At 43.4% G+C, this 16,909-nt stretch overlaps 1 long non-coding RNA gene across 2 annotated transcripts in view; it reads right to left on the reverse strand.

Moving 5' to 3' along the window:
* The window catches only part of LOC126354217 (uncharacterized), a 177,580-nt gene that overhangs the window by 97,457 nt on the left and 63,214 nt on the right, over window positions 1-16,909 (reverse strand). For both annotated transcript variants that reach the window (XR_007565283.1, XR_007565282.1), the window contains exon 2: window positions 319-378. This is a non-coding gene — a long non-coding RNA (uncharacterized LOC126354217). The remainder of the gene's footprint in view (window positions 1-318; window positions 379-16,909) is intronic.

Raw genomic sequence — 16,909 nt, forward strand, 5'->3', positions numbered from 1 at the left:
AGGGGCATTTTCTTGCAGGTGAACAAACATACGGTAGTTTATCGATGCCTTTAAAGTCTTCTAATACTCTCACAGTCACAGGATCTCGTATTTTGACATCAGCTAGAGTAAATACTAGATTGGTGGTTTCAATTACAGTACGGCTCACACACCTGTACAATGCTGCGCGTAAGGTGCGCAAACCAAATCAGAAGAAAAATATGATGACTTCTGAAATATGGTGAACTGTATAACAGAATTCAGTACTGAGTGCATCACTATCATGAAAATTTAGCACAAAATTTGGGTTTGCAAACTGACAAAGAATCCATGACTTACCGATCTGCGCGTCGAATGACTGCAGCCTGTACAGCACAACGGTCCACGCCACACCGCCGCCTGCAACAAAGTAAATGTTCAGTTCAGGGGAGTGCCCCCCATTGTTAACGGCGTGCTGCCAAACAGGTTATGACGGCGCCATTTTACTTTCTGTTGCTCCACTTCCGACCGGATTCTGGTCCGGCGGAACCCGCAAATGGCTTGACCCTCTAGTAAGTAGCCCACTTAACTGGAATTAAAAAAAAAAAAAGACTGCTCTCGACATGTCTTTGCCGGACGAGGGAACGTCTTCAGCGCATATAATAAATTGAAACATTGCGTTAGTAGTGTATATAGATACCCTTGTATTCCATAACGAATTTGTACCGTCGTCTATGACACTGCTAAGTGGTTGTCATCCCATTTCGTAAAGGTTACTGCAATAGGCTCAACATCGCCATGGCTGTATTTGTATTTACGAATACAGCTTTTGTCCATGACTTATTTACACGATGAAATGTAATTTGTCAATTTCCAGTTGCATATTGGTTAAACTGAAGATTTAAGGTTACGTATTATTTTCGGTGAAGAAGATGTGTGTTGATGAAATATCGTGGTACCCAATGCGAGAAATACGTTTCCATATATACATTTCCAGTGCACATCCAAAATGTGATGGTTTCCTGAAATATACATTACTCGCCATAAAATTGCTACACCAAGAAAAATGCAGATGATAAACGGGTATTCATTGGACAAACATATTATACTAGAACTGACATGTGATTACATTTTCACGCAATTTGGGTGCATAGATCCTGAGAAATAAGTACCCAGAATACCTCCTCTGGCCGTAATAACGGCCTTGATATGCCTGGGCAATGAGTCAAACAGAGCTTGGATGGCGTGCACAGGTACAACTGCCCATGCAGCTTCAACACGACACCACAGTTCATCAAGAGTAGTGACTGGCGTATTGTGACGAGCTCGGCCACCATTGACCAGACGTTTTCAATTGGTGAGAGATCGAGAGAATGTGCTGGTCAGGACAGCAGTCGAACATTGTCTACATCCAGAAAGGCCCGTACAGGACCTGCAACATGCGGTCGTGCATTATCCTGCTGAAATGTAGGGATTCGCAGGGATCGAGTGAAGTGTAGAGCCACGAGTCATAACACATCTGAAATGTTACGTCCCCTGTTCAAAGCGCCGTCAATGCGAACAAGAGGTGTCCGAGACGTGTAACCAATGGCACCCCATACCATCACGCCGGGTGATACGCCAGTATGGTGACGACGAATACATGCTTCCAATGTGCGTTCACCGCGATACCGCCAAACACGGATGCGACCATCATGATGCTGTAAACCGAACCCGAATTCACCCGAAAAAATGACGTTTTGCCATTCGTGCACCCAGGTTCGTCATTGGGTACACCTCCGCAGGCGCTCCTGTCTGTGATGCAGCGTCAAGGGTAACCGCAGCCATGGTCTTAGAGCTGATAGTCCATGCTGCTGCAAACGTCGTCGAACTGTTCGTGCAGATGATTGTTGTCTTGCAAACGTACCCATCTGTTGACATGCCTGTCATCTCGACTGCTAGTGATACGAGGCCGTTGGGATCCAGCACGGCGTTCCGTATTACCCTCCTGAACCCACCGATTCCATATTCTACTAACAGTCATTGGATCTCGACCAACGCGAGCAGCAATGTCGCAATACGATAAACCACAATCGCGATAGGCTACAATCCGACCTTTATCAAAGTCGGAAACGTGATGGTACACATTTCTCCTCCTTATACGAGGCATCACAACAACGTTTCACCAGGCAACGCCGATCAACTGCTGTTTGTATATGAGAAATCGGCTGGAAATTTTCCTCGTGTCAACACGTTGTAGGTGTCGCCACCGGCGCCAACCTTGTGTGAATGCTCTGAAAAGCTAATCATTTGTATATTACAGCATCTTCTTCCTATCTGTTAAATTTCGCGTCTGTAGCACGTCATCTTCGCGGTGTAGGAATTTTAATGGCCTGTAGTGTGCATATTATGTAACTAGCTTCTTATCACACGTTTTTCTAAACAAAAGACAATTTATTTATAAATTGTAGGTTTATTGTAAGAATTATGATTGCTCTTACGTAATAACACAGTTCAACTGCTTTGGTTTATATTAACTGTGTTATTCGTTACATTGTAAGGTATCTTCGTGGAGAGAACATCCGTAAAAGTGAATGTAGAACACACGTTTTACAAAAGAATGAGAGGCTTAGTTTTTTTTATATTCACAGATTACTGCTGCAGTGGTTCTCAAAGGGCGTGAAGCGAGTGAAAGATAAAATTTATATCATTTCTTCACGGAGAAATACAATGGATTACTGCAATGTTATATTAGACTTTTTACATCTTGGATATGTTTGTGATCAACATAAATTACAATATTTACTTATAGTGGTCATAAATACTGTGACAGTATTAATAATCACCTAGCGTCATAACCAATTCGTCATCGAAGTAGGGGTTGTGAATCAGTGCTTCAGGCTACTCTTAAATTGTTACTTGCTTAGTAGCAAAGAGTTTGTGAACTGAGCTGTCGGTTGAATAAAAGATAAGTTATTTACAATAATTTTAATTGAGGAAAAAATACAATGAGAAGCAGTAATTAGCTTCGAGTAGCTTTCTGTAGGATGTTCTTGGATTCGCTTCACAAACAGTATATACGAAGAGCTGATATAAACAAAATTTATGTGCTATGACAAGCAGTTTTGTTTGTGGTGAAACAGCTTTCAGGCAACCTGTTTGCACATTTAGTGAGAATATTTCATAAAAGTACTAATCATTATTTAATACTGTGTGAAGTGTAACGTATGCACTAGCGTCGTGGAACCGGCCGTGGTGGCCGAGCGGTTCTAGGCGTACAGTCTGGAACCGCGAGACCGCTACGGGCGCAAGTTCGAATCCTGCCTGGATGTGTGTGATGTCCTTAGGTTAGTTAGGTTTAAGTAGTTCTAAGTTCTAGGGGACTGATGACGTCAGAAGTTAAGTCCCATAGTGCTCAGAGCCATTTGAAGCATTTGAACTAGCGTGGAATGTGAGTTTGTTGCTCCCTCCAGGAAAAGTCATGTAATGCTAACGAGTTACTTTTCAATTCCGGTGCACCTACTCCTAGATATCCTATTAATTTCTTGCTCCTGCAGTATATTGGTTGTCGTGATACATCCTGAACTACGCATCAATGTAACTAACGACATATCAAGCAGCAAATCGACGACATATTAAATAGCAAATCGGTGTCCAGCAGGATGAGTTGCAGTTGGAAAAACTGATGTAAAGAAGGCACCCATCTGAGGCGGTTAAATAAAAAACGAAAAGACTGGATAGCCGCATTTGTTGAATGTGGTGGTGAGGGGGTTATAATGTAAACACATGTACTCTGTTACTGTCGCCGCAGAATTTTCTTCCGTATTCTTCCCCGTTCTTCCGTGTTCTCTCTCCCTGAAAGTGTTTCTCAAATTGCTCGGTGATGTAACATAGTACCCGTGAACGCCATTACCCTTTCACGAGACCTAAAATCAATAAAATGTTTTTGCCGCTCAGAAGATGAGAGCTATGACCTTCGGTGCGGAGGGGTGCGGTACAATTTCTATTTTGCAGGAGACAATCGAAGAGGAATGCTTCCACTGCAAGGAATGACAGACGTATTTGGCGATCTTTGATGGTCAAAACTACAGAAGCAGTATTCTGACAGTCGTGGGGCATGTTCAAGACACCAGCCACAGCCCTAATTGTCGACAGCCGATCAACTGCACTTCAACCTGTGTTTACTCTATAACAATGACCTTAGAATTCTGTATTGTGTCTAGGTGACAGACAGCAATTTGCAGTTTTTATTAGAAATATGTACATGAAGATAGCTCTTTCCCTCAATTCCAATTACGATTATGATCTATTGATTAACTGAATTATTTTTTAAGAAAAAGGCAGAATGTAGTAATGCTTTACTATGCTACATGAAGAGCTCGTGACCGGTTGACTTTCTTCATGAAGCTTAGACTTCGGGATTAAACGTAGTTACTCTGTCTGTTCAACATTTCAGATTACGTATAAGTCAGTAAATGGACGTCATACGCTTTTTGAGTGCTACATCAGAATGTTCGAAGAAAATCTTCATTATATATTACACGTATGTCCCTATCGCTAACTCGGTTGCACACCGCGCAAAACTGGTGTATGGCAAGGTTTCTACTTTTAAGAGTTTATGTTAAGTTGCTCGAGTATAATGAGAATTTCAATTTTTTAAACTAAATTTTATGAGAGGTTATAGAATTTAAGGCGGTTACTAGGTGCTCGCTCTGAGTGACAACTGGCGATGAGAAGTTATAAGAAACGTAGAGGTCTCGGAATATCGTGTGCTCTCGGAAAGATGTTGGCACGGTGTCGGAACAAAACAGGAGCCAACTGGAAAAAGCAAGGGATATTTCTCACGCGGAACCCTCGGAGTTGCCTACCCTCTTTCCCAGTTCGGCGTCCTCCCGGTAAAAACAGGCCCAGCTGAACGAAGCGCGCCCCTCGGGAAAACAAACAGGCGGCTCGCACGCGGCCATGTATTTTTTCCCACGCGCGGAGGGTTGTGTCGTCGTTATCTCGCCCGTTCCCACAGGTAGGGCGCGGCGCGGGGAGGAAGCAGCGCAGCAGTGAACTCGCAGCGCAGGCCTGCGCGCCGAGAGCAGAAGGGCCGCAGCCAGCTCGTGCCAGGCCGAGCAGTCCCTTCCCTCTCAAAGGCGGAGGCCCGCGCAAAAGCGTGAGAACGCGCCCGGCCCCCACACACAACGGGGAACCTGTCCCGCTGTGAGAATTTGATCACCGGCATTGTGTGTCACATTCCTGCAGTGGCCGAGGCGGTGCGCTGCGGTGTGGCAGGGCAGCGACCAGCCGCTCTCGCCGAGCCGCCCAGCGCCGCACATTTAACGCGGCGCACCGACCAGGTGTTAGGTCGGCCTCCGTTAACACTCCTTTCCAGAGGACAATACGGCAACTTGTTAAACTGCACGAAAGTGGATGGCATACACACGCCGTCATATCAGCACTTCCCCTTACAATATTAATGTGCAGCTGTCCGATTACAAAATTGGCAACAAGAAAATAAACAAATTTTCCAGAATACACTAGACTCTTGCTATTCCGGCCATTCCTTCCACAAATGGGTGCCGCAATATTGGGAGTATCATAAATTTAGTCTTAACGCATAGGAAATGCACTTTATCAAATCCGAAGGTAGACTCATTTTCGTAGAAAACTTAGTTCTTGAGTGTGTACGAGGGGCGTTTGAAAAGTCCTTCCAAAGTCAGAGAGATAGCACCACTGGCGAGTATCGAGGTCATGTTTAGTCAGTAGCATCTTTGGAGAGAACGCACACCAAGTTTCAGCCATATTGGTGTATTTCTTTGTGTTTGGCATGGTGTTAATCAAGGAAGTCGAGTGATTGTCAAAAAAATGGACGAAAAAGGATTTCGTGTGGTGAATAAACATTACTTTGTGAAAGGAAAAACGTCGGAAGGGACTAAAGAGAAGCTTGATAAACATTACGTTGACTCTGCATCTTCGACTAGAACAGTTTATAAGTGGTTTCAAAATTTTCGGAGTGGCCATATGGGCACAAGTGATGCTGAACGTTCTGGACGCCTTGTGGAGGTAACAACTCCAGAAATCATTGATAAAATCCATGCTATGGTGATGGATGACAGAAGAGTTAAGGCATGTGACATTGCTAGTGCTGTGGACATCTCGAATGAACGGGTACATAATACTTTGCATAAAGATTTGGACATGAGAAAGCTATCCGCAACATGGGTTCCGCGATTGTTCACGCTTGGCCAAAAACGGAATCGTGTGAAGTTTCGTAAGGATGGTTTGCAGGTGTTCAGGAGGAATCCGGAGGACTTGAAGCGTCGTTTCGTCACTGTGGATGAAACATGGATAAATTATTATACTCCTGATACCAAATAACAATCTAAGCAATGGGTTATCACGGGAGAATCTGCACTAAAAAAGTCGAAGACCAGTCCTTCGGCCGGAAAGATTATGGCGACTGTCTTTCGGGACTCGCAAGGGATAATCCTCATCGACTATCTGGAAAAGGGTAAAACTGTTACAGGTGCATATTATTCATAGTTATTGGACCGTTTGAAAACCGAGATGCAAGAAAAACGCCGGCGATTGGACTGCAAAAAAGTAATTTTCCATCATGACAATGCACCAGCACATGCCTCAGCAGTTGTTGTCGCAAAACTAATGGACATAGGATTCCAACTCGTTTCACATCCCCCCTACTCTCCAGGCTTAGTTCCCTCGGACTACTTTTTATTCCCCAATTTGAAGAAATGGCTGGCGGGACAAAGATTTTATTCAAACGAGGAGGTGACTGCAGCAACTAATAGCTGTTTTGCAGACTTGGGCAATTCCTGTTATTCGGAAAGGATCAAAAATTAGAGCAGCGTCGGACGAAGTGTAAAATGTAAAAGGAGACTTATGTCGAAAAATAATAAATGTTTACCCCAAACACGAGAGTAGTTTTTATCTTTGCACAAACTTTTCAAACGCCCTTCGTGCATATACAGTAGTTTTACTATGAAACCTGTCCTAAATTTTTAGTTGTCAGTATGATGGTACGCAATGACAGGATGCTTTATCACATAATGGGTCGCTATCGGGAGACAGCACCCCATCTACTGCCACATACTTCCACAAGCTACTAACAAACTGTCGGATCCTTGAAACGCAAAATCAGTTTTGTATTTCGCTCTAAAGACGGACAAACAAGCTACTAAGCGGATGGTCATATTGCTTTGGCTCATTATTGTATCTGTCCTGTAGCTCTTGATTACCTGTTTGTTAAAGTTTGGTCATAAATAGTTGCTTGTCCAACACTGCACTCAGTAACAATGGCTTTCTGTGAAGAACTTCAGTTCAATTTACGTCCAGTTTCGAGTTTCTGCTAGAGTTCTAGCACAACATGTTTCCTATGGAAGGCCGGATTGGCGAGAGTTTAGTATAACAGCAAATTTTAAACCTAATTGCAGCATCAATTCCATGGGTGTATCAATCATGCGAATAGGTGGATATCTGTGCCAATATGTGAAACGTTATTTTTAAATAACGGATGCTGTAGACCGGGGATCTCAAACTGATTACACATTTCTGGACTTCCAGAGGGTTTGTGACACCATTCCTCACAAGCGATTTGTAATCAAATCGTGTACGTACGGCCGGCCGCGGTGGTCTCGCGGTTCTAGGCGCTCAGTCCGGAACCGCGCGACTGCTACGGTCGCAGGTTCGAATCCTGCCTCGGGCATGGATGTGTGTGATGTCCTTAGGTTAGTTAAGTTTAAGTAATTCTAAGTTCTAGGGGACTGATGACCACAGATGTTAAGTCCCATAGTGCTCAGAGTCATTAGCTCAGAGCCATTTTGTGTACGTACGGAGTATCGTCTCAGCTGTCCCACTCGATTCTTGTTTTCCTGTCATCAAGGTCACTGTTCGCGACACAAATCATATGTAGCGTTCCCAAGGGAAGTATTACAGACCCACTGCTGTTCATGATCTATATAAATGATCTGACCACCCCTCTTAAACTGTTTGCAGATAATGGTGTTATTTATCGCCTAGTAAAGTCATCAGAACATCGAAACCAATTGCAAAATTATGTAGACAAGATATCTGCATGGTGCGCAAGTGGCGATTGACCCAAAATCCGTTAAATTTCGGTTACACGAGAAATCTCACAAATTGGGAGGCAAACCAAAGACTGCGTTTTATTGGCAGCACACGTTGAAGATAACACAGGTCTACTAAAGCGACTGCCTACATTACGCTGATCTGTTGTCCTTTTGTGGACGACAGCTGCAACGTGTGGGATCCGCACCTGAGACAATCGGCGTATGACATCGAAAAAGTTCAAGGAAGGGCAGCTCATTTTGTATTATCTCGAAACAAGAGAGAGATTGCCACGGACATGATACGCGAATTGGGGTGGCCTTCATTAAAACGAAGTTGTTTTTCGTTGCGGCAGGATGTTCTCATAAGATTTAGATCACCAGCCTCTCCCTCCGAATGAGAAAATATTTCGTTGGTGCCCAGCTGTATAAAGAAGAATGAACAATGCAATAAAATAAGAGAAATCAGATCTCGCAAGGAGAGATTTAAACGTTTGTTTTTACCACGCGCTATTCCGGAGTGGAAGGATAAAGAAATAGCTTGAAGGTAGTTCGATGAGCCCTCTCTGTCAGGTACTTAACTGTGAATTTTAGAGCAGTCATACAGATGTAAACAAAATCATAGAAAATGGCACATGACCTCTAAGAACACGAAACACACGGCGGTATTTAGAATGTGCCCTGCGGTGTAGCCGTGAGGTCTTGGGCGTCTTGTCACGGTTCGCGCGGCTCCCCCCGTCGGAAACTGGTGTCCTCGGCATGGGTGTGTGTGTTGTCCTTAGCGTAATTTAGTTTAAGTTAGATTAAGTAGTGTGTAAGCTTAGGGACCGATTACCTCAGCAGTTTGGTCCCATAAGACGTTACCACAAATTTCCATTTTTTTTTGGAATGTAATGGTGTGTGTTCCTGTTGTCATGTCCTAGTTCATGAACCACGGGCAACGTATGAGTGGCCAAGTAGATGGTCCTGACCGTCGGGATACCAGTTACTTTGGAATAAGGCTGAGCATCTCGGACATATTCTGAGTCGTGGTCACCTTTGTGCTCAGACGGCAAAGACTACTAAATCCACTGGTTAGTCCCTCAAACGTTAGGGGTAAAACTCAATGGGACCCGGGGCAAGTAAGGCTAGATACCTGCTTCCCTGGTACTTCAAATATGATGCTGGAAATAATCAGAGCAAAATGCCTCGGACTTTTGGAGGCGACTGAGTCTCACCTCCAATTGACAAACCAGGGACTCCTAAGATACGACTTGGCAAACGAATGGTAACGAGATGGGGAGCTATTAATATCAATGGAGGCTACTCTGGGACAAAGGTAGAGCTGGCAGAGGCTGCAAGTAAGATGGGGTTGGGCGTTTTAGCTGTTAGTGACATTCGGGTAAGGGGTGAGAAAGAAGAGGAAGTGGGAGAATACAAGGTCTACCTGTCAGGAGTCAAAGCAGGAATAGCACAAAGGTGTGTAGGGCTTTACATCAGGAAAGAAACGGAACCCAGTGTAGTTGCAATAAGGTATGTAAACGAACGACTGACGTGGATAAATTTGACAGTGTCCAGCAAGAAAATTAGGATTGTGTCAGTATATTCGCATTGTGAAGGGACAGATCAAGATAAGATGGATAGTTTTTATGACGCACTCAGTTATATAGTTGTTAGAGTAAAGGACAAGGACAGTGTTCTGCTCATGGGTGATTTTAATGCCACGGTTGGAAGTTGAACAGAAGTGTATGAAAAGGTTATGGGTAAATTTGGAGAGGATATGGAAGCCAACAGGAATAGGAAACAGCTCTTGGATTTCTGTGCCACTATGGGCTTAGTAATCACAAACTCCTTTTTTAAACATAAGAACATTCCCCGGTATACTTGCGAAGGCAGGGGAACCAGATCTGTCGTTGACTATATAATAACAGATCAGGAATTCAGGAAGGCTGTGAGGGACACATGTGTATTCAGGGGATTCTTTGATGACATTGATCACTATTTAATCTGCAGTGAAATTGATATTGTGAGGCCGAAAGTGCAGAAGGTCAGGTCCATATGTAGGAGGAAAAGAGTGGAGAAACTTCAGGATAAGGAAATCATGCACAAGTACATAACAGCGATCTCAGAAAGGTACCAGTTAGCTGAATGTAGTCAATTACAGTCATTGGAAGAGGAATGGACAAGTTACAGGGATACAGTACTAGAAGTGGCTAACGAATGTCTTGGAACAGTAGTGTGTAAAGGTAGGATGAAGCAAACAGCTTGGTGGAATGACACTGTCAAAGCAGCCTGTAAAAGGAAAAAGAAGGTGTATCGAAAATGGCTACATACTAGAAGTCAGGTAGACAGAGAAAAGTTATGTTGAAGAAAGAAACAAAGCCAAACAGATATTTGCAGCATCCAAGAAGAAATCTTGGGAAGACTTTGGAAACAGGTTGGAGACTTTGGGTCAAGCTGCTGGAAAACCATTCTGGAGTGTAATTAGCAGTCTTCGAAAGGGAGGTAAGAAGCAAATGAGAAGTATCTTGGACAGGTCAGGAAAACTGCTGCTGAATCCCGTTGATGTCTTGGGCAGATGGAGGGAATATTTTGAAGAGTTGCTCAATGTAGGTGAAAACACGATCAGTTTCATATCAGCGCACACTCCGCTGCAGAGTGAAAATCTCATTCTGGAAATATCCCCCAGGCTGTGGCTAAGCCATGTCTCCGCAATATCCTTTCTTTCAGGAGTGCTAGTTCTGCAAGGTTCGCAGGAGAGCTTCTGTAAAGTTTGGAAGGTAGGAGACGGATACTGGCAGAAGTAAAGCTGTGAGTACCGGGGTGAGTCGTGCTTCGGTAGCTCAGATGGTAGAGCACTTGCCCGCGAAAGGCAAAGGTCCCGAGTTCGAGTCTCGGTCGGGCACACAGTTTTAATCTGCCAGGAAGTTTCACGATCAGTAATGTTTCAGATTTCGATGTACAATGGGATAGGAATGATGATGGATATAGGATCACATTTGAGGAAGTGGAGAAAATGGTCAATAGATTGCAGTGCAATAAAACGGCTGGGATGGATGAAATTAAGTCGGAACTCATCAAATACAGTGAAATGTCAGGTCTTAAATGGCTACACAGGATAATTGAAATGGCGTGGGAGTCGGGACAGGTTCCATCTGACTGGACGAAAGCAGTAATCACACCAATCTTGAAACAGAAAAGATTGTAACAACAACAGAGGTACCTCTTTAATCAGCGTTGGGGGTAAAATCTTCTCAGGTATTGTTGAAAGGAAAGTGTAAGTATTAGTTGAGGACAAATTGGATGAAAATCAGTGTGGGTTTACGCCTCTTAGAGGATATCAGGACTAGATCTTTAGCTTACGGCAAATAATGGAGAAGTGTTACGTGTGGAACAGGGAATTGTATCTATGCTTTATAGATCTAGAAAAGGCATATGACCGGAGGAAGTTATTGTCTATTCTAAGAGATTATGGAGTAGGAGACACACTTTTCGAAGCAATTAAAGGTGTTTACATAGATAGTCAGGCAGCAGTTAGAGTTGACGGTAAATTGAGTTCATGGTTCAGAGTAGTTTCAGGGGTAAGACAAGGCTGCAACCTGTCTCCACTGTTGTTCATATTATTTATGGATCATATGTTGAAAACAAGACTAGCTGGGTGAGACTAAGATATGTGAACACAAAAATAAGCAGTCTCGTATTTGCGGATGACTTAGTTGTGATGGCAGATTCGATATAAAGTTTGCAAAGTAATATTTCAGAACTAGATCAGAAATGTAAGGACTATGGTATAAAGATTAGCATCTTCAAAACGAAAGTAATGTAAGTGGGAAAGAGATATAAACGGATTGAGTGCCAAGTAGGAGGAACAAAGTTAGAAGAGGTGGGCGGTTTCAAGTACTTAGGATGCATATTCTCACAGGATGGCAACATAGTGAAAGAACTGGAAGCGAGGTGTAGCAAATCTAATGCAGTGAGCGCTCAGCTACGATCTACTCTCTTCTGCAAGAAGGAAGTCAATACCAAGACTAAGTTATCTGTGCACCGTTCAATCTTTCGACCGACTTTGTTGTATGGGAGCGAAAGCTGGATGGATTCAGGTTACCTTATCAATATGGTTGAGGTTACGGATATGAAAGTAGCTAGGGTGATTGCAGGTACTAGCAGATGGGAACAATGGCAGGAGGGTGTCCACAATGAGGGAATGAAAGAAAAACTGGGAATGAACTCTATAGATGTAGCAGTCAGGGCGATGGTGGGGTCATGTTACACGCATGGGAGAAGCAAGGTTACCCAAGAGACTCATGGGTTCAGCATCAGAAGATGCAGCAATGTTACAACTGAATAGGGGATCATGGAGGAATTTTATAAGGGGGACTATGCTCCAGACTGAACGCTGAAAGGCATAATCAGTCTTAAATGATGATGATGAATGTAATGGTCGCACTTCTGTCGAATGGAGAAAGCAAAAGCTAAACCTTAATTACTTAAGATATTGGGTTCCGCGAGTATTCGACAAAACAGGCTGATTCGTGAACTAACTCGGTCTTGTGATTTTAGAATAATTCCAGTTCAAAACAACCTGAGTTTGTAAGTGGCAATGCAAACATCGGAAGTGACTGAGGCCGACAGGGTCTTCAGAGACAAAAGAAAGAAACCTATTAATACCATTTAATTCACAGACTATCTGAGGGTGACCGGAGAGATCAACGCTACCTACAGAGAGAGCCACGGAATGTCATTACAAAATGTTGGCCAGCCGGTGTGGCCGTATGGTTCTAGGCGCTTCAGTCTGGAACCACATGACCGCTACGGTCGCAGGTTCGAATCCTGCCTCGGTCATGGATGTGTGTGATGTCCTTAGGTTAGTTAGGTTTGAGTAGTTCTAAGTTCTAGGGGACTGATAACCACAGCAGTTAAGTCCCATAGTGTTTAGAGCCATTACAGTAGTTCCAAATCCGCATCTCGTGGTCGTGCGGTAGCGTTCTCGCTTCCCACGCCCGGGTTCCCGGGTTCGATTCCAGGCGGGGTCAGGGATTTTCTCTGTCTCGTGATGACTGGGTGTTACGTGCTGTCCTTAGCTTAGTTAGGTTTAAGTAGTTCTAAGTTCCAGGGGACTGATGACCATAGATGCTAAGTCCCATAGTGCTCAGAGCCATTTGAAGTAGTTCCAAAATGCACTGTCGCTGAAAGATTTTTCTGCTTCATCGGATAACAGGCTAGAAAGGGTGCGGAATGTAAGCAGCTAATACCATAATCACAGTTGCTTCACATAATTTTGATATTTTCACTTTATTTAATTTAAAAGAAATTACAGTACAATCACGCCGAGCGTCCATCTCAGCACTGTAGTATTTTACTAGTGAGTGTCCTATTGAAGGCGTCCTTACTTATTCTGAGCATCAACCAACATGATATGACCCTGATGTTAAGCAGTAACAGATGGACAGTTAATCATTGGGATATCAAGATCTCGTCGAAATTGAAGACCACGAAAAGGGGCAAAAGTTAGGCTAGGGTATACTTATAAAAGTGTAGTCAGAACCGATACATTCACCGATCATAAGGAAGACTCGTTGTAACTATTGAATGCAATGGTCAGCAAACTAACTTACGACTAAAGTGACGAACAGTAGCAAGAAGGAGAATAAAAACTTTTTTAACTTCAAAAGTCTGCGAAAGACATTGCAAAAAGTATGAAGTAATACCCGTAGTTAGTAAACAAGAGCATGCAGGATGACCTAAGCACGGAAGAAGGTCAAATCTAGATTGCCACAGGATAGGAAGGCTTTTTTCAGTAACTGACTTGTATGTCTATCCTCGCTACACCTTTTCGTAACTAATGGGTTCGAATGTTTTCTTTATCCACCTATTGAAAACGAAGCACGAAAGTTACTGCCATTAAACGAGTTGAGCTCTTGAGCAAATTTAGGTTGCTCTTTTAGGCTGACGTATGAAGAATTCTGGTCATAGTGTTCATCTGTTACCTGTCTATTTCTGGTATCAGTTACTTGCGGAACATAGCTCTTTATCCGTAAAAGATAAAATGCGCTGTTCTTAATTTGCGCGCAAAATAACAAAGCGCCTTTTAAAATTGTTATATTACAACTGCGGTTTTTTCGTAAGTGAGAGAAGTGTTATCATTAATCGACTAACAGGAAAACCTACATTTTATAATACAGCTGAATTATCTTTTTCATCTTGTCAAATCTGTTCCGCTTTCGCGATGGAACTGCGTACAATACGACGTATTTACGATACACTCACATCTTGCCATAACCTCTTTGTCGGTCTTCGTTGTAAATGTAACACCACCCCGAAGCTGAAATTTTGTGTTTATTGGTAGAATGAGTTTGCCGTGCTGTCAAGAGCGCAAACACACTGGAGTCACTTTAGCTGCACTTTCTTACGAAAAATGTGGTATGAACACAAAGTATGAAGCGCATATTTTTGAGATTCTCCAGCACTTAAGGGAAGTAAATGGCGTGCGAATTCTATACATTTGGATACATTTGACCCACGGACTGCCTTGTTTGATACCTCTAATATGTAGATTCCAAACTTGGCCGGTAACTCACCAATATAAGCGATGCTCGGGGACGAAACAAAACTTACGATAGAGGCACATATTACTTAAAGCGTACTGGAATGCGCTCACGTCTCGAGAACTTAGGGAAACTCGTTAAACAAAGTACGCCAATCGAAAATCAATAAAAATGCTGCTATTTGACGGACAGAAAATAGTTATCTAAAGACAACAACTCTGTACTTAACTGACAGTTCGAGAAGAACGGGTTAACCGTACAAAGTAGTTTCCTTGTGTTTTCCATCTGTGGAAACGTGTTAAGTCACAGTTCAATTCGTTTCTAAATCTACTAGTGTCATCACGGTGACAATGTACTTAAAAGGCGAAGTGTATATTTGAAACAGATGATAGACTTGCTGTCTTTGCTTTGGCGGCGGTACACCGCAGTAGACTGTCACACGGAAAAGTAATACTTTCCGTCAACAATCTAAAGACTTTATTTAGGGTGGTTCTTCCTTCAAGTCGAATGAGATCTCATCTTACACTGATTAGATATAAAATTCATAAATTTTTTAACCGCCTTTGATAACTTGAAGTGTTCCCACTAGTTGGAACTGTGAGTTAATCTTGTTGTTGATGAAACTAGTCCACACCCTCAAGCTCAGCCTCATAAGGAAATCCAGTTACTCCTAACTCTTATCATCCAAGACTACCTTATCATCAGATTTTCATTCTGACTGTTTCTTAGTAACTTTTTACGTTAACCGTTAAGTGTGATAAGTCCAGAAATAGTCAGCCTTGAGAATGTCGCAGAAGGTCAAGCTTGAAATTTCAAGAATAATGTCACTACGTTCAACAATCGTAAAGACAAGGACGTGAGTCAAATAAGGATTGAATCAGCGTACCGAAGTGTTACTCTGACACTAGCCCCTCGAAAGAGAGAGTTTCCCTTAGTCATGTAACATCTCTAATGATTATGTATGAGTAATGTTATTCTTGTCTGTGAAACGCCAATGTCGCGAATTCCAGACAAGCGTAAATTGCTTAGTTAGTTCCGTCGAGGTTTGCGAGGAACGGTACCAAAGTTTGGTGATAACTACGTAGTACGTAGTACTATTTTTAGACTAAGAGTTAAGTTACACCTGTGTGCAAATTCATATACACTGGTGTCCACAATTAAAGCAACAGACCGCTATTTCCCCGCCCTGTGTCTAATTCACGATATAATCATGCAAACTGTCAACCAGGTGTTCGTAAGGTCGCGCTCTGCGCGTAATATTGAATTCCGGTCAACGGACAACCATGCCAACGACGACGTCAGGGCACCTATGAAACGAGGTAGTGTTTGCCGGGTAGCCTCAAATCCACAGTCACTGTGTACATAGTCGCAGACGGTGTAGTACGACACAGAGAAGATGCCTACCAGACCCTCTGCGGTGGAGGGCCACAGAAAGAACAGAAGCAGGACAGTTGCAAACTGATGTGGCCCGATGGCTTAATGTGAATCGTTCTGTTGTTTCTCGGATGTGGCGACAGTTTATAGAAACCGTAATTGTATCCCGAAGACAAGGGCAGGGCCGACCACGCGTGACCTCAGAAGAGAGGACTGTTATTTGGCTGTAAGGGCACGACAGCACCACTTTAGTACTGCACGGCTCGCAACATTCACTGAACGTATTGTATCGATGCAAACGGCGCGCAGAAGGCTTCGGTAGAATGGCCTATATTGTCGGAGACCTGCAGCATCTACCTCTGACGCGTCTTCACGGATGGGAACGTCTAGAGTGGAGTCATCGACATGCCGCCTGGACGGTCGAACAGTGGGTCAATGCTTTCACAGATGATTCCCGTTTTGGTCTGGAGAGTGATTCTCGATGGATTCGCATCTGGGGGTAACGTGAAACATGATTTCGGGACCCAAACGTTGTGCAGAGACCGATATCGATGAGGATCCCTAGTGGAGTGAGCAGGGATTATGTATACCACTCGAATCCCTCTTTATGAAATTGTACAGGTGAATTGGCAAGGTTTAACTGCTGTCAGGCATCGTGAAGAGATCTTGGGACCTCATTTGCGGTTGTTACGCGGTGCTTCGTATTGATGGAAGATAATGCTCGACCTCATAGAGCACTGGTGGTCGATGTTTTCTTAGAAACGGAAGATAATGCACGCATGCCGTGGCCTGCTCACTCTCCCAATTTGAATCCCAGTGAGAATGCCTGGAATGCATTGTGCAGACGGCTTGCTTCATGTCAGCATTCACTAACGACTCTCAGAGACTGCGAGCAGTTCTGCAGGAGGAGTGGGCGTTATTGCCTCGACTTAAGACTGATGACATCATTCATAGTATGCCCCGTCGTTGTCAGGTCTGTATTGCTGCCAGAGATGGTCACAC

This window comes from Schistocerca gregaria, chromosome 3 (assembly GCF_023897955.1).
Source record: "Schistocerca gregaria isolate iqSchGreg1 chromosome 3, iqSchGreg1.2, whole genome shotgun sequence".
NCBI classification, from domain to species: domain Eukaryota; kingdom Metazoa; phylum Arthropoda; class Insecta; order Orthoptera; family Acrididae; genus Schistocerca; species Schistocerca gregaria.